This window comes from Stegodyphus dumicola, chromosome 4 (genome assembly GCF_044657685.1).
Source record: "Stegodyphus dumicola isolate Sdum_Otavi_A_Nest chromosome 4, ASM4465768v1".
Taxonomy (NCBI): Eukaryota; Metazoa; Arthropoda; class Arachnida; order Araneae; family Eresidae; genus Stegodyphus; species Stegodyphus dumicola.
Window position 1 is genome coordinate 256239307 of NC_140771.1, and position 23175 is coordinate 256262481.

The 23175-nt window shown below is 34.0% G+C and overlaps 1 long non-coding RNA gene across 1 annotated transcript in view; it reads left to right on the plus strand.

Moving 5' to 3' along the window:
• The window catches only part of LOC146997858 (uncharacterized), a 62119-nt gene that overhangs the window by 17775 nt on the left and 21169 nt on the right, over positions 1 to 23175 (plus strand). The window contains exon 2 of the long non-coding RNA XR_015040913.1: positions 17646 to 18338. This is a non-coding gene — a long non-coding RNA (uncharacterized LOC146997858). The remainder of the gene's footprint in view (positions 1 to 17645; positions 18339 to 23175) is intronic.

Here is a 23175-nt window from a genome sequence, read left to right on the forward strand (position 1 = left end):
TCTTCGACGACTGTAAAAGTGTCTTAGGGCGGTCCTGATTAATATTGATAAATAAAGTGTGTTTCGATACTTCATCCAGTGTCATCGTTATTCACTCCAAATCTACAAACCCCGTACGAACGTGAAGTAAGAAAATAACGCAACAGCTGGTGTCAAAAGAATAGGAAAAATGCAACAATATTAAAAATGCCACCCAAAAGTCAAATTTAGCATCACGTAAAGCAAAACAACTATTTTTAGCATGCACAAATTCATAAATTCGATTCTTAAAAAAAGACTTTTATTGAGGGTTTAAGAAAAAATGTTCTACTGTTTATGCAGTTAGGAAGCATCTTGTGTCAAATCAGTCATAATCCCTTCTCAGCATGACGGACAAAATCAATTTATTAACAAAGAAATTCTGGAATGCTAGTTATGAAAAATTCCTTATTAACCGATTTCAAATTAAGTGGGCCTCATCTAAAAATAGTTTGTTATTGAGAAAAGATGGGAAAATTACTATCCCAAATGGTTATCATATAAAAGAAGGCTGTTCATGAAAAGTACAAAAACGAAAAGTTAAAAGTATTAATTTTACCCCTTGACGATGAGGGCACACTGGCCATCTGGACCGGACCTCGGAAGATCCTTTTTGAGGACCTAAATAAAAGAATATAATATTATTATTTGTTTAAACATAAGAGTTTGTAAAAAATACTGTTCAGCAATTATAAAAACTACAATATGAATTATAATAACATTAATACATACTATTTTCTTACATAAATATTCAATGGATCAAGAAAATTTTTAGCATCCTAGAAGTTAGAGATTAATTTATTAGCCCAAATGGGTCAATAGTCTTGAAATGCAATTTTGCATTGCTTTACTTTAACATGTTCACAAGGCCATTCGGAAAAATATAAGATAATTATGTTTTAATCCTTTAATGGTTTGACCCAGATTTTCTCGTTCTTTTATGCAAGCTCCTTAACGGTTTGTCCCATAATATTGTCATTTTAAATATCTCCTTGAAAACGGACTGACCCGTGATTTTGTTAGACTTAAAAGAAGCGTCAAAAACGGATAGCCCGTAATTTTGTCTCACTTTCACCCCCAAGTGCCTAAGGGGACAAGAGGATCCAATCCTGATGACAATAGTTAATGAATGACCCTCAATAGTGCGGGAAGTTTTACGATCAAGAACTCTTCTTGATGTTTTACGATAACGGCGACCTTACACTGGTTCTAAAATAATAAGAAATTTGTTACCAGTTAGAAAGTTAAAGAGGAAATAAGAATTTCTGTTTTAGATGTTGTTTGAGAAATTAAAAAAATACAAAAAGGAGATTTTTATAAAATAAGTTTTTATTTATAACTCAAATTATTAGTAAATTAAAAAAGAAAAGTAATTTAGCTATTGTTCTGCTATCGGAAGGGATTCAGGAATGTATGTATGCACGTCCTATGCATGTGTCTGTGTATTTATATGTGTGTAAACACATGTATACCTTCGTATGTATACATATGCGCATACATGAACACATGCATCTGTATATACATGCACAGGAATAAGAAATTAAATAATATTCTTTACAAAATTCATTTACAAATTTATATCATGAATAAGAAAAAAAAAGTCGCGCCCTATATATATTTTTGACATTGGAAATCGACTGTTTGATTTCGTTATTTAAGTGTCTGCACTTTTATAATCCTTGATATAAATTATTGCACATGAATATTGTAAAGAAGTTTAATTAATCTCTTGTTCCCAATAAAATATGCCACACATTATTTTTTGCCATTGGCTTATTAAGAATTTTAGAAGTTTTGAATAAAATGTTTATGTTATAAAACGTTTTTAATTTTATTTAAATTTTTATCTTCTTAATCTTAACTTATCTCCAATGAAAATTTTCAACTGAAAAATCATTTTTCAAAAATGAATAAAACATTTTTACTTCCAATAAAGTAAATGAATAACAATGAATATTTTTTTTAACAATAATCGAAACCATTTTTTGACTTTTCACTCAGAAATCAGAAGTTACGTTAATAATATACAAATTTCAATTAAAAGAATATTTTATGTCAATGCAAACATTAAAGTTTTGACTTTTGTAGTTTGTCTTGAAAATGAAAACAGGGTTCGTACACATTTCCTTACATGAAAATTAAGGACTTTTAAGGACCATCAAAGAAAAAATTAAGGACCTATCAGCAAACAAAAAAACAAATAGAATAAAGCAATTATCCATACAACCGACTTCATGCTTGTAATTTAACTTTAAGAAACTAACAGAAGTGTGTATTATGCACTATTATTAAATTCACTTTAATACTTACCATAAAAGAATTTTGAAAATTAAACTAACTCCCTACAAGTTATGAAGTAGATAACATTAAATTAGGAACATAATTTCTTTAAAAACATGTTATAAATGTATTTTACACTAATAACAGTCACTATTTTAGAGATTTACATGATTATTATTAACTTATTCAATATTTATTTAAACACAGTCAACTACTATTATAATCACAATGTAAGAATATTTTGCAGATTAAAATAACTGATTTGTAAACATACAATTTATTTCCTTGGTTTTTTGAAAGATACTAGAATAATAAACTGTACAATAAAAGATACAAAACATTTGTGCTTTTTTTAAATCTGAAATCTTTTCAGCTATTTTAACATCTAATTTATTTATGTCTATTTCCTTTTCTTTAACTATTCTTCTAAGTTCATTTGCTTTGATAAACAAATCAATGTTCATGCTGGTCTCAGCTTCATCTGCTAAAGCATCTACTTCTTCATTAATATCTTTATTTCCCTTTGAAGAAATTTTTTCTTCTGCTTCATATAATCAATTTCTTCCTCAATATTTCTTTTCCTCTTTGAATTTTCAGATTTAGTTAAAGATTTTTGTTCTTCTAAATACTGCATATATTTAGCCTTGCAGAAGCTGCTGCTGATCTCATTTCTTTATTAATTTCGATATTAAGAACAACTCCAGAAAATTTTATGTAATCAAATACTGTGTGTTGAAAAATGTATGATGAGTCACTTAAATTTTCAATTTCAATTGCTTTATTTACAGAGAAGCCCCTTTCCACAGAGGCCTGTCCATGTGACAAGATAAAAATCATTTTCACTATTTTCCATAAATTTGAATAGTGAAAATCATGAAAATAAGAAGTGAGAAATGTGTCAAGAGAAAGATTTTGAGGATCAAAAGTAGAAAATTCATGTAAATTTGTCTTAACTACTTTGTCTAGAAACTCTCCAAACTGCAGCAGAATTTCATCCCAATCATCTTGTAAAACACGTTTATCCTGCATTAATACCGTTAGAACTATTTTCATTTTGTTCTGGGCTTTTTCTGGAGTTTTAACCATCAATCGCGGGTCTATACAAGATGCATTTTGAAAAAGAGAATAATTTATTGGACATTTAGATATTAAGTGTTGTACTATTGTTAAGACACATTGTTGACCTTGTTTCAATGCAAAACTTTCAGCTTGTGAAATGTCCTTCTTGCGGCAGTTATCATTCATTAACTGCTTAGCAATGAATCCCAAATAAACTTTATCATTATAACATTATAACTTTATCATTATAAACTTATCATTATAACAATTTGGATCATTAAAATTAAATTTATAAAGATTTTCTGCTTTAGTTATTTTTGAATATTCTAGTTTCAAAATTTTAAAGTGCTGAAGACAATCATTTACAAGTTTTAAGATATCTTCAGCAAAAAAGGGTATAAGTGGTTTATCACTTTGATAATATTCAAGGAAAGGCAGTAATATTTTCGACAGAGAGAGAAAAAAATTTAATTTTATAAGAAATGTTTTATTTTTAGCTGCCTCCAAAATATTTGAGAATGATTTCGATGATTTTTTTTTTAAACTTCCCCATTTCAACTTCTTTAATGTACAGTAGCGAGTCATCCCATATTTCAATGGCTCTTTCAACTGCTGGGACATTTTCCAACCATCGGTAAAAGCAGAACTTCACAGGTAGCTTTTTTAAGCCAGATATACTTAAAAAATCTTCACGTCTTGCAGGAGAATCTTTAAAAATCCAATATAAGGAGGATAAGAATGATGGAATGTCCCAGCCAGTGGATGACATCCTATGCTTGAAAGCACAGTTAAGAATGTGTAAACTACATGTCCCTAATGTCAAGCATTGAATGTTATATTCCTTTGTCAAGTCCTGTTGCAATAAATCATAAAATTTCCAGTTTACTGCAGGACCATCCATCGATATTTGTAAGAGTTTTGACAAGTCTAGTTTTTCAACACATTCATAAAATTTGGATAAAATAATTTCACTTTTTGCATGCCCTATAAATGCAGAAGTAAGGTACTGAGTTCTGACCTTATTTTCGTGATGCCAGTACCTCACATAAATATCTAGTTGCTTCTTTTGATTTGTCAGATTAAGAGTCTCATCAAATAGTAATGTAAAAAACTCAGCATTTTTACTATGCTTTAGTAACAAAGTTTCAAAATTAGAGCCAAGACCAAAATAACAGATATAAGCACATTTCCTTTCACCACATGAAAACTATTTTGCAATGGAACTATCTTGGAACATTTTAGTGAATAAAGGCCCAATATCATCGCACGACTTAAAAGAACAGTGACTTTTGATGCACTTAAAAGCCCACAATATTTCTGCATCTGTAACTTCAGATTTGAAAAGAAAAGAATTTATTTTATTATTTTCTACACTTATTGATGTTGAATTCGCAGTTACATCTTTTCCTGAAGTAGATGGTTCTTCTAACTTGACAAAATTTATGATACAGTTAGAAGAAACTCTGCAGTTGAGAAGGGAAAGATGTTTTGCAGCTAAAAGAGGCATTACATGCAAGGCATTAGTAAAATTAAGTATCGCATATATATGTATATAATGTACCTATCTTTCTATATATATATAATAAGAAATATATACTGAAAATATACATTTTTACTGTATATATATATATATACAGTACATATATATATATACAGTACAAATTCCGAGATCCGGACATCCAATATCTGGAATGATCTAAAATCCGGACATCAAAACCACCACCAACCAATTTTTTAGGGCTTTTTTGGAGGGAAGGGGTACGCTTTACGCATGCGCATTAGATTTTTTTTCCTCTTCTTAATCTCAGTTTGACGCTAAATAAAATATCCCATTACTGAAGAAATAATTATTTTAGCATAAATTTGTGTGATTAGTAACTTGACTCCATAGCTGCATATCTGCTTGGCGTAATCTCAAACCGAAACATTTGTTAATTTTACAGGAACTAATATTTTACATCCTTGATGCCGAAATCGCGAATCATTATTTATTGTATTTTGCTTTCATCATCGCATGTTTATCAACTGATGACAACTTGAGTGATGACTCATGCAGCTACGCCAAATAACAAAGTATTATCCGATTACAGATTTAAGTTTAATGCGCTAAAATGTTGACAAGGAGAGATTTAACAGAAATTTCTTTTCTTATGCCGAAAATAGATTTTGTTAATGATACTCATAGGACAAATGATTATATTTAGTGCTATTTGAATTAAGAATAACTAATTTGGTATTTACATAAAGCCAGAACCAGCGCCAGAGCTCGCATGGCCGCACCAGGCGGCAGAATTTAGGGAAGTTAAACAGAAGGTTTTCATTGCGATGACAGTGCCCCAATCATCAATCAATTAACGGAGGGCGAAATCTGTAGTACGGTTCTAAATCCAGAAAATACAGCTACCAATAGTGAAGAAAGTAACAGAGAGGTTACTGAACGAGAAAAAATTTTGATTGACAAGTTATTCGGAATTCTCGACACAGCAATTACAGGACTTGAACAATGGAACTTAATAACTCAACAAGAAATTATATGTCTATAGTATTAGTCTAAAGTATCAGCAGAGAAAACAAATCAAACAACTCACATTGAAAGAAATGTTTAATAAAGTAAACATATAAATATTAAGCTCTTTTGTTTTGTAAATTTTGATACCCTTTAAATTATTAATGGTTCATTATTTCATAAATCACGATTTCATATTTTCAATTTTATAATTTCTACGTGCCATCTTAGTAGATTTAAAATGATCTACTATGCGGAAAAATCTCAAATCTGGGATCGCCGAAGTCCCGACCTCGGACTTTGTACTGTATAAATATATATATACATATATATAATAATTTATTTCCTAAACAGTATTGATTAATTGGTTATATATATATATATATATATATATATATATACACAGTCCAGTCACATTAATGTGACCATTACGTACTTTCCATGTCAGAGTTAAATAACCAATCACAGAAGGCAGGTGGCAGCAAAGTGCAGTTGAGCGTATATAAAGGGTGTGTGAGGGCTTCGGAAAACATTTCAATTGTTGGCGTAATGCAGAAACGAAGCGATTTATCCGACTTCCAAAAGGGCATGATCACTGGCTTTCGGGCTAAGGGTGGAAGCATTTCCGAAACGGCTGAGTTTGTGAACTGTTCGCGTGCCGCCGTGGTAAAAGTGTACCCTGCATGGCAAAATGGGACTGTCCAAAATCAACGACGTGGCAAATGTGGTGCACCACGGGCCATAGATGACAGAGGCGAACGACGGTTGCGGAGACGCGTTCGGGCAGATAGACGGGCTACCGTTGAGCAACTGACCACCAAAATGAACCAAGGGGCTACTAAAAGTGTCTCCCAAAGTACTATTGAGCGAACATTGCTGCGTCTGGGCCTCCGAAGCAGACGCCTGGTTCGTGCACCTATGCTGACTGCTGTTCATCGACGGCGAAGGCTAGAATTTGCACGCCAGTACAGCAGCTGGACCTCCACTGAGTGGCGACAGGTTGCGTTTTCGGATGAATCGCGTTTTATGTAATGGTTCGCGCCTGGTTCGTGCACCTATGCTGACTGCTGTTCATCGACGGCGAAGGCTAGAATTTGCACGCCAGTACAGCAGCTGGACCTCCACTGAGTGGCGACAGGTTGCGTTTTCGGATGAATCGCGTTTTATGCTCCATCGGACAGATGGACGTTGGCGTATAAGGCGTGAAACCTCTGTAAGGAACCACCCTGCAACCATTGCCGGAACGGTCCAAGCTGGAGGCGGGAGCATTATGGTCTGGGGAATGTTTTCCTGGCATTCTCTAGGTTCACTGATCATTGTGGAAGGCACAATGGATCAATACAAGTACGCATCTGTCCTTGCGGACCATGTTCACCCCTACATGCGCATTGTTTTTCCTCAGGATGATGGCATCTTCCAGCAGGACAATGCGAGGTGCCATACAGCTGCCAGTGTACGTGCGTGGTTCGAAGAGCACCAGGATGAGTTTACCGTCCTCCCCTGGCCAGCAAACTCACCTGACTTAAACCCAATCGAGCATCTGTGGGACCATCTCGATCGAGTTGTTCGCGCCATGGATCCTCAACCGCGTAATCTAGCGCAACTGGCCACGGCATTAGAGTCGGCATGGCTCAACATCCCAGAGAACACCTTCAGGGACCTATGTGACTCTCTTCCTGCACGTCTCGCAGCAGTCCGCTCTGCGAAAGGTGGTTATTCTGGCTTTTGACAGATGGTCACATTAATGTGACTGGACTGTGTATATATATATATATATGGGGGCTCTGACCGGTATATTGGATACTTGATATTTGAGTAGTTCATACTTGGATACTTCAGAGAAGGTACTGTGAAAACTTTGCTTTATTTCTTTCTTGAAGATAGTGATACTTTTGTTTCGTTTTTAAAATGAGTTTCCTAAATAATTTAAAGAAAAGTGATTTAATAGTACTTGCGGAACAAATTGGACAGACTGTTCCAGAAAATGCTAAAAAAGCTGACATTAGAAAAATTATTGAAAATTCTGACATTTTCAAAACGAACGTTGAATTTGCTCGTAGCGTCGTCAAATCGATCGCAGAGGATCGGACGCCTAAAACCAGTAATGAACACTATCTGTTAGAGATCGAACGTCTTAAATTAGCTCAAATTGAGAAGCAGATTGAGCTAGAAAATTTAAAATCACAATCATTATCGAGTGCTAGAGGAAACGCGCAGACTAGTGTTGAAGATATCATTAAAAGCGTCAAAACGCTAACTATAGCTGTACCTCAGAAACCGGAAGCTATGCATTTGTTTTTTCAGTCACTTCAGAAAGCTTTTACTACTAAAAGTGTACCAGTGGAGTTAAAATCAGAAGTGTTAATTAATTTATTAGGTGATAAATGTAATGTTTTAACGTATGTTTCTGAACAAGAAATCACGGATTATGATAAATTAAAAAGTCTAATCTTGAAAGAATTTCAGCCGACACCGCGTGAGTATTTGAACAATTTTAAAAATGCACAGAGACATTCATCTGAATCGCATGTTCAGTTCGCGTCTCGACTCAGTGCAACTTTCAATTATTATTGCAAGTTAAGAGAGGTAGATGACTTTAAGAAATTGTGTGATCTTATTGTATCTGATAAGTTGTATGAAACTCTTGATTCTAAAACAAAGGAACATATTTGGGAGGGCCAAAGTTGGTTCCAACCTAATCAATTGGGGAGAGAATGGGATTTATTTTATTCATCCAGGGGTAAATCTTTAGTTTATACCAGTAACACGCGAATCGAAATTCCAGAAAATAAAAAGCTTAATTTTTCCAAAAACAACCTTAGAAAAGCTCAGAACAATTTCAAGGATTCAGGGAAGTTTGTAAATCAGGGTAGTAGTAAACCAGAACGTATTTGCTATGTATGTGAGAGTAAAGGGGAATTATTTCACTTTGCGAGAAATTGTCTCAAACGGTTAGGAAAGGAGGAAAGTTTGTCTCCAAAAAAGGTATCTGGGTTAGAGATTGAATCGGATAATGCAGCTAGAAATAAGTTAGAATTCATTGAACTGTTGATTGATGGTAAGAAAGTAAAATGCTTAATAGATTCTGGAAGTGAATTGATAGTTGTAAAGAAATCTCTTTTTCCGAATAAATTATCATGTGGATAAATAGAGCTCAAAAGTTCGTTTGGTCATGTGGTTAAAGCGGAAACGGCGAAGTTTGTTTTATCTTTATGCGAAAGCAAAAAACAAAAAGAGATAGAAGCAGCAATGGTTAATGACTTGATAACAGACTGTATTCCCCCCCTTTCCTGTCTAAAAATGATCTGTTGTGACCAGGTGATGATTACGCAATATGAAAATGATTCCGTCTCTTCGGAAAGGAATTTTTTGTCTTTTATTTCTGCAGCCATTGAGGGAGACAGCGAAATAGATTTATGGCATATTTTGGATTACGCAATACTGTTTCCACTCTTATTAATGAGTATAAACCGTTAGAAAAGCCGCGCAGTACAAACTTAAAAATGAAAGTAATATTAAAAGATGAAATTCCAGTTTCTCAGCGTTCGAGGAGAATTCCTTTTGCTAATCAAAAAATTGTTGATAATCAAATAGATGAATGGTTAAAGGATGGGATTATAAAGCCGTCGTGTTCAGAATATGCTTCGCCAATTGTTTTGTATAGAAAAAAATGTGTGAAGACACGGATTTGTGTTGACTTCAGGCAGTTAAATAAAAAAAAATAGTTAAGGATTCTTTTCCTACGGCACAAGTAGAAGAAGTTTTAGATCGTTTGGGTGAAGCAAAGGTTTTTTCGACATTAGACTTAAAAAATGGTTTTTTTCATGTTCCAGTTGAGGAAAGCTGCACCAAATATTTGGCATTTATTACTCATGCAGGATTGTACGAATTTCTAAAAGCACCTTTTGGTTTGTGCACGTCCCCTAGTGTATTCCAAAGATTTATTTATAATGTGTTTAGAGATTTAATTCGGGATGACACTGTTGTTACTTACATGGAAGATTTTATTATTCCAGCACGAAACGAGAAGGAAGGTTTAGAAAAGTTGAAACGCGTTTTAGAAGTAGCCAAAGAATATGGTTTGGGGATTAATTTTAAGAAATGCCAATTTTTGAAAAGAAAAATAGAATTTCTCGGGTATGTTATTGAGGATGGTACAATTCGCCCCTCTACTGAAAAAAACCAGGGCTGTTCAAAATTTCCCGGAACCCAAAAACCTTAAGCAGATTCAAAGTTTCTTGGGCCTTACTGGGTATTTTAGGAAATTTATTGCCAATTATTCAAAAATAGCGAAACCACTAAGTGATCTTCTTCGTAACCGAGCAGAATTCAAATTTGGGCCTGAGCAAAAAGATGCATTTAATAAATTGAAAGAACTTTTATCCACAAGTCCGGTTCATCATATTTTTAAACAAGGAGCACCATTAGAATTGCATACAGACGCAAGCAGTCATGGTTTCGGCGCTGTATTGCTACAAAAGTCAGATGATGGACAGTTACAACCCATTTACTCCATGAGTAAAAAAACTAGTCTCCAACAAGAGAAGCTATCTAGTTATGAGCTTGAAGTTTTAGCTATAGTAGAAGCTCTAAAGAAATTCAGGATTACCTTTTAGGATCTAAGGTCAGGGTAGTTACGGATTGCGATGCTTTCCAGAAGACCATGTTTAAGAAAGATCTAACCCCTAAAGTAGCGAGATGGGCGCTACTTCTAGAAGAATTTGACTATGAAATTGTTCACAGATCTGGGCTACAAATGAAGCATGTGGATTCATTAAGTAGAAACGCTGTCATGATGGTTACTTGTTCTCAGGGAGAAGTTACAGCCAAAATTGCAGCTGCTCAAAAAAGTGATGAGCGTCTCCAGTTGCTAAAATCCTTAGTCGAGCAAGGACTAAAGAAAGATTTTCTAGTGAAAAATGGAGTATTATACAAGTTTGACAGTGGTCGTGAGTTACTTGTGGTACCCGAAGCATTAGAGCTAGAAATCATACGTAGTGTTCATAACAAGGGACATTTCGCAGTGTCTAAAACAGAAGATCTGCTGAAAACCGACTTTTATATTCCTAACCTTAGAAAATGAATTCAACAAGTTATTTCAAGTTGTGTAGAATGTATTTTGTGCGACAGAAAACGAGGTAAGAGCGAAGAGTTGCTGAATCCCATACCAAAAGATAGTATCCCTTTGAGCACTTTTCATATCGATTTTATAGGACCATTACCGTCGACAAATAAGAACTACAACCACATCTTAACCGTGGTTGATGCATTCACAAAGTTCGTGTGGCTCTATCCAGTAAAGTCTACATCAGCTCAAGAGGCATTGCAGAAGCTGAAACTGCAACAATCAACTTTCGGTAATCCTTTGAGAATTATAAGCGATAAAGGTACGCCGTTTACCTCTAAAGACTTTGAAGATTACTGTAGTCAAGAGAAGATCCAGCACATATTTACAACGACAGGCGTTCCTAGAGGAAATGGACAAGTGGAAAGGATTCATCTCACTCTGATTCCAGTCCTATCCAAATTATCCACAGATGATCCAACCAAGTAGTACAAGTATGTTGGAGATGTACAAAGGATCTTGAACAGCACTAAGAGCAGAAGCACAGAGTTCTCCATTTGAGCTTCTCACTGGTGTTAAAATGAGAAATCGAGAAGACTTAAAGATTATGGAAATTCTCGAAGAAGAAGAAAGAAATATTATGATGAAAGATCGAGAAGATATGAGAGAGGAAGCAAGGAAAAACATTCTAAAAATTCAGGAAGAGAATAGAAAAACATACAACAAGAAGAGAAAAGAGGCATACATATACAATGTGAATGACTTAGTTGCCATACAAAGAACGCAGTATGGAGGCGGACTAAAGTTAAGGCCAAAGTTCTTCGGTCCATATCGTGTAACAGCAAGAACAGGCAAAGATTGCTACCAGGTGACAAAAGTGGGACACCATGAAGGTCCTGGATGTACCACTACAGCAGCTGATCTCATGAAGCCGTGGACTTCTACTATATAGGACTATGTGTGGTTCTTCCACACTTCTTTTCTTTTTTTTTTTTTTTTTTTTTTTTTTTTTAAATTTAATTTCAGGTGCTGTCTTGAAGTTCCAGTGTTGCTGATCCGTGTTTTCGAAGACGAAAAAGTGTCAGGACGGACGAGTTGTAGTATCTGTAAGTGCGACATAACCACCAGAGGGCCTCACTGATGCGCCAGCAGCGAGAGCGAGGTGAAAGAGGAGTATGACAGACACTTTCTTCTGCTATCCCACGCGAAGGTGGTGAGATGTCTGTCTACACGTGAAGGTGTAGAGTAAGGAACTATAGTTTTCCACGCGAAGGTGGTAAATTGACTGTATAATACATCAGCAAGTGCGAGTAGGCACTAATCGGTTAAGTGATAAGACTGGCAAAAGCTATACAGAATCCTGTTTGTATCAAGCGGCACTTGTATTTAATCTAATTTATACCTTTTCTGATAATCTTTATTAAATGTTCTGTGGTGTGGAAAACAACGTTGGAATTGTTATTTAGCATCTTCAACTCCCCCACTACATATATATACGGAATGTATATTTTCAGTTAAACTTCTACCCAATAACTTTTTAGTAATTCTTGAAAGTTAATTTTGTGTCTAGTTAATTCAGGAAAATTAGTTTCAATTACTTGTTTTTAGCTTTAAAAATATTAAAAATTTTTTAATTAGTTGGTTGTTTTCAACTAATAATTGTATCGCCATTAGCAAAAATAATGCATTACTATCAACAGCACAGGATTAAACCAAATACTTAATTGTCTACTGAAGCTTCAAAACGTATTTCCGAACTTCACTTTTTCTCGGCTACCGTTACCGAATTTGCCCTTGGTGACCTAAAATCGAAATGGAGCCAACAGATTTCCCGCGAAATCAATAACAGACCCTCTGCAGAAATAAACTCATAATCCCAATATCCCATACATATAGTATGTGAAAAAGAGAATAAACTCTGTAGAAGGTGATAAAAAATTAATTTATGGCTTAATTGAAACAAACACAGAAATTAAGCTAAGCAAAATCGTGTAAAAACAAATTGAAATGCTAAAACGAAACTTAATTTTCATGTGAATTTTCAGCGCAAACAAAGACCACATTTAGCTTTATAAGTATTGTCATCCATCAATGTCCAGTCTTTTGTAGTCAGCTTGATGAAGCCACAGTTTATTGAAAATGCACTTTCCAGGCATCTTGTTCCTATTGGCGTCGGAAGGGTTGTGGCCTTCCAGGTTGGGATTGCTGTAATTTTGGCAAATATTTTCAGAATCCCCCCCCCTTTTTTTTTTTCTCGAGCACCTTCATCATCACTTTTGCCTCTTAAAGAACTTCCGGCTTCACGCTTTCGTCACAATCTGCCTAAATTTATGGATAACACCTGTTTCGAAAGATTGGGTGAATAGCCAATCAGACACGGATACTTTCGTTCGGGTAGCTAATTTTTTTTTTTTTTTTTTTTTTTTTTTTTAATCGTTTGCAACGCAAATCCGCCAACAGATTGGTTAAGAGCCGTGCAATTTTAATTCCATGTTCATGAGAAATCACAATTCACACATAGAATGGCAATCATTAGAAATGATAAGAAATGTCAAAGGAGCAAAATTAAGGACCGTTTATTCATTTTGGCCAAAATTAAGGACTTTTAAGGACCAAAAATCATTTTTGAAAAAAATTGAGGACTTTTAAGGACCGTACGAACCCTGGAAAATATGTGCAAAAATTGTGTCAACATTAAATTTAAAAAATATTTAATGGAATTTTATAAAACTTGTTGTACCATATTGTATTATCATCCGCAATCAATATATTTACAAAATTTGAACTCGATAGCTTATCAGGAAGTAGTATAAAAATTTTTGACAAAGTCCCAAATACCATGAGTGAACTAAATATGTGCTACTTCTTTTCAGAAATATTATGCTATTTGAAAGAGGTCATCAGAAGAAATTTCGCATATTTTTAATTTACATAACAATCATACTTCGTGCGTTTTGCAGCAATTATTTCATTTAAAACATTTTTTTGTATCCCCACACTTAATGATCTTATCACCATTCTGATGAATCTCGAAGGCTCTGAAACACCAAACTTTGAGTAGGTTCTCATAAGTTTAACTTGATAAATACTATAAAAATACAACTGTTCTTGTATGAGTAGAATTTATCGCCCGATGGAAAAGTTTTGCTAGATTGCTTTAGTAATCGGTAGAGTTTTATACTGATTTTAGGTTCTTTTTTCTTAATTCTCAGTTGTTGTTGTCCTACCATCAACCTCTTCAGAGGACTTCCGGATTGCTGCATATTTAGATTGCCCCCATGCTGCACGGCAATTATACAGTTACAAACATTCATCCTTCTCCGGGATTCGAGCCAGATCCTTCGATACGGCAGTCAGCGACGCTAACCACTATACCAGCTGGGCTGCAATTTTCAGTTGTTCATGAGTCCACTAAAAAGCTCTGCTGCTTAAAATGTCAATTGCTTAAAAATATTTGCAGTCTAAAGCAAATTTGATATTTACATGTTTTTACCTTAATATTTCTTTACAAAGATAGAATGATAGCCCTCAATACAGACGGTTTTAATGTATTTGGATTACGGCGAAGCACGCAATTGTTTATCTGCCCAAGAGGAAGGAAACTTTCTAAGAGGATCTGACTTATATTCTTGTTCCACTTGTAAAAAAAGTCAAGAAAACTTCCATGCAACCAGCTCGTTGGTCAGGATTTGAACCTGTGTCGAGCCAGCTGTGCTTAGCGATTTTAGTGCCAGTGGGGATCCGGAATCTTATTCAAAATCTTGTTTCGAAGTCTTCTACCCCAATTTAGTGTGATAATTGTCGTAGTTTGAGAGTTAGGGTTATTTAAATATAACAAAGCTTACGAGAGTTATGGGAAATTCGTGGAGCCCTTTCAGTGGGAAACTGGGTTACGTAGAAAACTACGAAAAACAAACAGGCAGGAATCCCGTCTCTGAGAAACAAAACTGATTATTTTCCTTTAATCCGAAATCTAAAACAAATAAGATAGAAAACAGCGCTTTTCGGGGGAGCTGTAAGCAAATAGTAGTTTGCCAATGCTAACTGCCCCAGTGGATTGGCTGCCTCACTGTCGGTGGGAAAAAAGAAAGTAGTTTAGCTTTCGTATGTAACTAACATGCTGACCAGCAGCTCACCCTGTATCATTCTCTATTAATTCATTAAATGAAGACTGGATCATCAGATAAATTTTGCTTCTTCCAGTGCCAGTTACAAATCGTACAGTTGTTCAATAACATTTGAACTATCATTAACATTGCATATTACTAAAATGTACTTGTTCTTTAAAGTCCTTGACCTGTTCTAAAAATAGTACCGCAGAAGTTTCAGAAATGAAGTACAATTTAAAGCTACTTAACATTTCTATGCATATAAAAAAGTAAAACTGTTTAAAATGCGTATCGTTTAATGCTTCTTGTTTTATTTGGAATAATATTTCAAAAATAAAACTCGTCCAAGCAATACTTAACGGGATAAAGAGCCGTAGTTTGATAATGCTAGGATCATGCATTCAGTTTTCGTTGTTTTAATAAAATCAATTATGATACTTATGCTTTATAAACTGCATTTACGTATACAGAAGTGTGATTAATACACTAATATCACAGAATATACGCTTTTTATGCTCTGACAAGTTTTGTCAAGATACCAATTTTTAGTTCATATACAAGTGGTAAATTCCCTAGCCAGATTCCATTTTTATATAAATAGATGCATAAAGGACAAAATGGAACAGATAATTATATTTTTTATTCTTTTACAAAATTTAATTCTTTTAGATATAATTTTTAACGGTAAACAATATTCTGCTAAGTTATAATATAAAAATTATTACTAATAATAATTTATATCCTAATTTATATCACTCAAAACAGAATTGGAAAACTCATTCAAATAACATATTTAATCAAAACATTTTACGCAGTTTTGGGAAAAAGGAATTTTGGGGTTTTTTTGATTTTGGGGTTTTTTGAATTCAGTCATTAAAACATTTTTACCATGTTTCCTCATTCATATAAAATTAGCAAAATAATTTACTAAAGAATTCTTAGATGTAATAGTATTCTTATTTATCTTTTGTCACATGACTAAAAATAAATAAAAAAGCGGCTGGTATTCAATATTTATTTTTATTTAATTATAAATACTTGGCTATTGGTACTTAAGACATATACTCTTTCCATATTATCACTTTTCTATTAGGCCTTGAAATTATGTTAAGAACATAATAGAATTTGAAAATCCTATGATTGCATAAAACTGCGGGAGGTGCTAATAATGACAAATTTTAAATAAAAATAAAAAAATTTTTAAATGGACTACAAAAGAATAGAAATTTATTTAAATTGACTATAATTATTCTTATATTCTATGTCATTTCAGTACTATAATTTCAGTTTTTAGCTTAAATACCGCAATTTAGTCATATAATTTGTAAGTGGAAGTCCCACGATTTTAAATTTATGCATAAACGAGCAAATACATTTTGAAAGTTAAAATATATATATTTTTTAGAATTCATTTAACTGAAACCGTAAGAATCAAAAGGGATTTTTGTGCATGTCTGCTTTATGCATTTAATGTATAAAATGTGGAAAAGTGAGAAAATCCATCCAACACAGAGAAATAATTCTTTCTAGTCTGTGGTAAGATTGTATCAAATTCATTTAAACTTCCGTTTAAATTCGAAATGCGATCTCTCAAATCAACGAAGGAATACATTTTTGGTTTTAAATTCCACATTAGTAGCAGCTGATATAATAGCTAAACTTACCAAAATATTTGTAGAAAACCCTCAAAATTCTAGAAAATTTCTATAAAATCCCGAAAAACATTAGGAAGATTATTGCTTGTCAATTCCATGCTGAAAAGATCAAGCGTTTACAACGATGAGCTCGACGGTTAACGATCAACTCGTGGAAAAAATTCAATGCTAAAATATAAATATGTATGCAAAATTTCCCAAAAATTCCTGATAAATATTGTACTCTCATCGTAAATATATATGGACTTCTAATGTGATGAAAACCGAGTCGGTAAAAGAATGGATTAAAATTTAATTTCCCAAAATAAATTGCCCTGCTAAAACTAAATAAAATAAATAAGTAAATAGTAAAAAAATTGTGTAAAAAAATAAATGATCTTTCTTAAAATACTGCCCAATAAAACATGTCGAATAATTGACAATTTACAAGCTTGAAAGCTAAAATTCTAAAAAGATTCTGGAAAGATTGGACATCACATAATAAAAGAAATAAGTCTACAACTACAAAGGAAGAATAAGAGAAGAAACTAGACACAACAAGTCCTTCCTGCCATTCAATAGCAGGGAGGCAATTTTATGGCTTATCCATCACACTAAGGGGAAGCAAAACATACTGCCCTAGGTTGGGCCATCTTAAGAGAGATTTCAGAAAACGAAAGTTTTTTTTTTTTTTTTTTTTTTTTTTGGGAGGGGTTTGTTGATTGACAACACAGCCATTTTCAAAGCATTCCCAAAGCATTTTGTTCAGATGGGTGGGGTCGTTAATGGGTTAAAGTTATTTGTTATTTGGTGTCCTACTCATGAATAAACTAAGATATTTAAAAGCAACAGATGCAGTTCTTAATTTTTTTTAAACTATCGAATCCAATTCAGTTAAATAAAAATTCATGATATAGTTAATTTAAAATGTTTAATTCATGCAGAATAATAATATATATTTTTTCACTTTTCAGATATAACCAATGTTCCCATCTTAGTCTAAATTTATATTCATCTAGCTGCTAGCACAGACTATTCATCTAGCAATGCTACCAATATCAAAGATTCAACGACAATCAAGATTAGTGTTACAATCCTGAAGGCTGCCTAAAATATAGAGAAAATCATTTCACTTGCAAATGTACCATAACTAAAGAAGACCAACCTTTTAACATTAAAAGCATTTGACTATGTTAAGATAGAAAATTACAGTTTTCTCTTGCTTATGAAAATACTGCGGAGTGTAAGAAATTTTATGTGGAAATATATTTTAATCGCCAAAGACGGCATAAATTTTTCACGATGTATACTTCTTGTTCTTCGGATCTGGCAGCACCAGTTGAATGCGTGTTAGACTTGAATAAACTCAGAAGTTTTGAAGAAGCCTGATTCGTAATGTTCTTTTACCTTGGTGTTAAGTGTGATTTAAATTAATGTTTCTTGAACCAGGATAACTTGGTATCTTCACAGTGAATATAATATTTTACATTTTTGGCGCCCAGCTGTTGCGCATGAACAGTTTTTTGATTTAGAATGCCGTTTTTCACGTTATTGAAAAATTATTCCTTTCCACTGAACGTGGCAGGATAAACGTTCAGAATACTTGTGAATGGTCACCAGGAAAGCAAGTTACTAAATTAGGATTAAATCATTTGAAGACTGCACAGGTAAGTGAATAAAATTATTTTTGTTGTTATTATGGCAGACGATATTGTTAAATCGAAAGCTACTAGAAAAACTATGAGACAAGCTATTTCTAAAATAATAAATGTTGCGGAATCTGAAATCAAAAAAGACATTTGGGACAAGAATATGGTAGAAGAAAATGTGTTTTTACTTACTTCTAAATAGTCTGCGTTGAAAAAAATTAATGAAAAAATATTGGATTGTTTTAAAGGGGATGAGTCTGAAATTGAGAAAAAATGTAATACTGTGTTAGAGTATGATGAAAAAATGAGTTTATGTATTTTAGGGCTAAAAAGAAACTTAATTTAAATTCTCAGATAGTGAACATTGGAAATGAATCGCCTGGTAACCATACTGCTGCCGTAAAGGTCGAAAACAAAAGTAACATTCGGTTACCTAAAATTTCAATTCCTAACTATTATGGTGAGCCTAGTTTATTTTTGGAATTTTATAATTCTTTTGAAAATGCTATTGGTAATAATAATGAGTTAACAAAGGTTGAGAAATTTACCTATCTTAAATCCTTACTCGCAGGACCTGCTTTAAGTGCAGTATCTGGGTTTGCACTATCTAATGAAAATTATGAGGCTTCTATAAGTTTAATTGAAGAAAGATTTGGACGAACAGACTTAGTTATATCTTAGTACATGAACAAACTCTTGAATCTTGAACCGGTTAGAAGTTTGTCCAATGTGAAAGCACTATTTTGGAGATGGCTGATACAGACTATTATGTAACGGCTGGGCGAAGTCGACAAAAGACACCGCACTTGATTGGAGCTCAGAAGATTGAAAACAAAAGCTTAGGAAGTGACAAAATCAGTACCTTGTTTCAGCAGATTCAGGACAAATCCACACGTTTGGAAACAACTGAAGATGAAGTTTCGAATTGGTTGCTAAGTGATGATGCCCTTGAAGACTAATATTCCGAAGGTTTTTTTAAAGCAGAAGAATACTGAGACCAGTTCTGCTTGATCTGTTCGCTGTTAGAAAATGCAAAGAAGGGAAATTTGATTACGGAGAAACAACAACCTAGCAAAAAAGGAAATTCAAGCTTCCAAAACTTGAATTGAGGAAATTTAGTGGAGAACCGAAAGACTTTCTTGCCTTTTGATCCCACTTTGAAAAAATTCACAAAGATGATTCTATTGTGGATGAAGAATAATTTCAATATCTGTGTGGTAGCAAATTCTAAAACGTCAAGACTGGTAACAAGTTTTCCGTCAACTAAAGGAAACTATTCAAAGGTGATTGCACAACTTAAAGAATGCTTTGGGAGAGATGAACTTTTGGTTCAGATTTATGTACAGGATCTACATTTGAAATATCTGTCACCAAAAAGCGCCAAAGCTCGAAGCTGATGTCAAAGTTCGAACAGGTTCAACAGTAACGTTTATCAAGAGTTTAAAGCTGTGTGACTCCATTTTTTCCCCTACATATTGACAGATGTAAAATCAGACATCAAACTGCGGTATGGATAATACAAGTTCAACTAGTAAAGCAAGTGGCAGGATGAAATTAAATTATCTTGAGAAAATTAGTATTACACGGTATGTAGAGATAAATGAGAATTCAGAGCTACATCTATTCGCTGATGCCATGTAAGAGCTCCGATGGTGCATGTGTCTAGATTAGAAATGTAACGCACGTGGGAGTCAAAATTTGATTGATCAGAGCCAAATTCAGGATAGTGCCATTAAAATCTGACGATACCCCAGTTAGTATTGATGGCCTGTTGCATTGGCACGAAACTAGTTCACTCTGTATACGCCGCCTTAGATTTGCCCGATTTGAAAATTATTGCATGGAGTGATTCCATGGTACCACTCTGGTGGATTAAGAACCGTAGTGATTGGTCAGTTTTCGTTGCAAATAGGGTAATAGAAATAAACAGTCTGATTCCTTCTCAGTGTTGGCGCCATGTACCAGGTTATTTACACCTGGCAGATATGCTTTCAAGAGGCTGGTGGGAGAGGTTAGTTCATGCAGTAAAGGAACTGTTGACAAGGACACTCGGTAACACGGTTCTTACAACTGAGGAGTTGTGCACAATATTGTGCGACTGCGAGTCAATAATTAACTCTAGACCACTTACCTATCTGTCGGAAAATCCGGATGATTTAATTCCACTTTCCCCAACCATGTTTCTGATCGAGAATCGCAGCTTAGGTGTTTCCGATATTGATTTCTGCGATTCGAAAAGTCTTCGAAAAAGGGCTAGACATCGCCAAAAACTGCTTAATGATTTAAGGCATAGATTTAGGAAAGAATATTTAGGCCTTCTGGTCTAAAATAAGAAGGATCCATCGTCAGAGCTACAGTTGGGTGAAATTGTCCTAATAGGAGATGACATCAAAAAATGGATGCATTGGCCTTTAGCTAAGGTCATTCAACTAATTCCTGGGAAAGATGGCAAGGTGAGAATTGTAAACTAAAGACTCAAGCTGGTACGCTGCTTCGTCTCATTCAGCGAGTCTTTCCATTGGAAGTGCAGTTAAAGGACACACCCACTGATCCCATAAACGATAACTCTTACTAATCCTATTTCTTCTATTTCTAGTGATGAGCATTCAAATTCTAATGATTCTTCAAATGACTCTCGTAAAGTCCTGCAAGGTGCTACAGTATCAAGATTTGGACGTGTGATCAAGATGCCTCAGAGATTAAATCTCTTCGACTAGGTACTGTATGTCTTGGAGCCAACCTGGAGTCGACTCAAAGAGGGGGAGAATGTTGGAGACAGCCGCTGCAGACAGACGATTACGTAGGGCTGTGCAAAGTCAACAGAAGGAGCGCCGCATTCGATTGGACTATTTTTTATTATTCTTATTTTTTTCTTTAACTGCGAACTAAGCGGGAAAATTCCCTTTTCACTCAGTATATGTAGTCAGTTGTTAAAGTAATGTAACGTTTTCAGCTTGTTTGAGATATCCATATTAAAATCTTTATATTAATAATCCCTGCTGTGATTTAATAATCACAGCAGGGATTATTAAATTTGTAACCTTCACGTTGTAGCCCTGAGAGTTGCAACACACTAAGAACACTTTACAATTCCTGTGAAATCAATATAAGAAGTTTAAATTCATTAGGTATTGTGTCGGAAGCTTCTATTAGGACCTGTTATTTTAAAGCTTTTACCAGACGATATGAATCTGGAGTTTAATAGAAAAAGAAACTCTAAAACTGCAATATAGCCTAACGGAACTTCTCGAATTCATTAGATGGGAAGTTGAGCGTCGAGAATCTTCTACTTTAATAATAAACTCAAAGAAAAGGGACACAAATTACGGAGTTAAGCAGAATAAAAATAATTGCTTAAAGGGGACAAGCAGTCTTACTGCTTCGGCGTTAGCCACAGTGACTAAGCCATATTGTTTCTATTGGTAATCAAAATACACATGATGTAGGAAAATGTGAGAAAACAAATGAGCAAAAAAGACCGATATTAAAATACCATGGACGTTGTTACAGATGTTTTAAGAAAGGTCATGTATCTTCCAGATGTAAAATGAAACTTCAGCCTTGTGAGTTGTGTAATGGTTTAAATCATAATAAGCTATTTTGTAAAAATATTGTTCTTGAAGTGGAAGCAGTTTCAGATGTTAAACAGAAAGTAGGAACAGTATCAGATTCTAAGCAGAATGTAGTTGCATCCTTGTCATTTAACTCTTAAGACTGTTTCTGAAACTGCTGATAAAGGTGTATACTTACAAACTTGCACTGTTTATGTTTCAGATACAGATAATACTAGAAACCAAATAGTAAAAATCTTAATTGATGGTGGATCACAGAGGTCATTTATTAGATCCGATTTAGCTAAAGAACTAAAATTAAGGACTTTAAGGAAAGAAAGGTTATATATTTATTCTTTTGGGTATATCCAAGGTAGACTAATGGAATATAATGTTCAAATTACCCTGAAAAGTATACATTGCCTTAATGACTCAACCATGTTGAAGCTCTTGTAACAGATACAATTTCTGAAACGATCATAAAAATTCCCTCCAAAAACATTTTAGAAATATTAAAATCAGAAGATTTAAAATTAGCCGATAATGGTGAAGCAGCTGAAATAAAAATATTGTTAGGATCTGATTCATGTTGGGAAATGCAAACAGGAGAAAAGATAGTAATAAATTATTTGCGATGTCTTCTATATTTGGTTGGTCCTTGGTTGGATTTTTGGAAGGTGATCAGTCTAGTGCCTGTATTTTACAACAGGTGCTTCTCACTGCTTGAAGGAAGATAATAATTCAGTTAATGACTGTTTACAAAGGTTTTGCACTTTTGGACCATTTGGATTTAGAAGAGAAGAACCCTGATGATAAATCAGTCATCGAGAAATTTGAAAAAGAATTGCATTTTACTAATGGTAGATATGTAGCTTGTTTGTATGGAAATCACATCATGAAAACTTGGGTAATAATTTAGAAAATGCCAGGCGAAGTCTAGTATCTTTGGTTAATAAACTAAAAAATGATGAATGGCTTAGGGCAAATTATGATAGCATAATAAACGAACAGTTAAAAAATGAAATAATTGAAGAGTACGAAGTTGAAAGTCGGGACAGTAGTAAAATGTATTACATGCCGCATTCTCCAGTGGTAAGAAAAAATGTATCAAAAACTAAAGTCCATATAGTGTTTGACGCATCTTCGAAGTGTAATGAAGTATCTGAACAATTGTTTGATGTCTGGCCCAAATTTGAATCCTTCTGTTTTAGACTTGATATTGCGGTTCAGACAATACAAACAGCATTCTCAGCAGACATTGAAAAGGCCTTTCTCCAAATTGGAATCTCTGAAATTGATAGAGA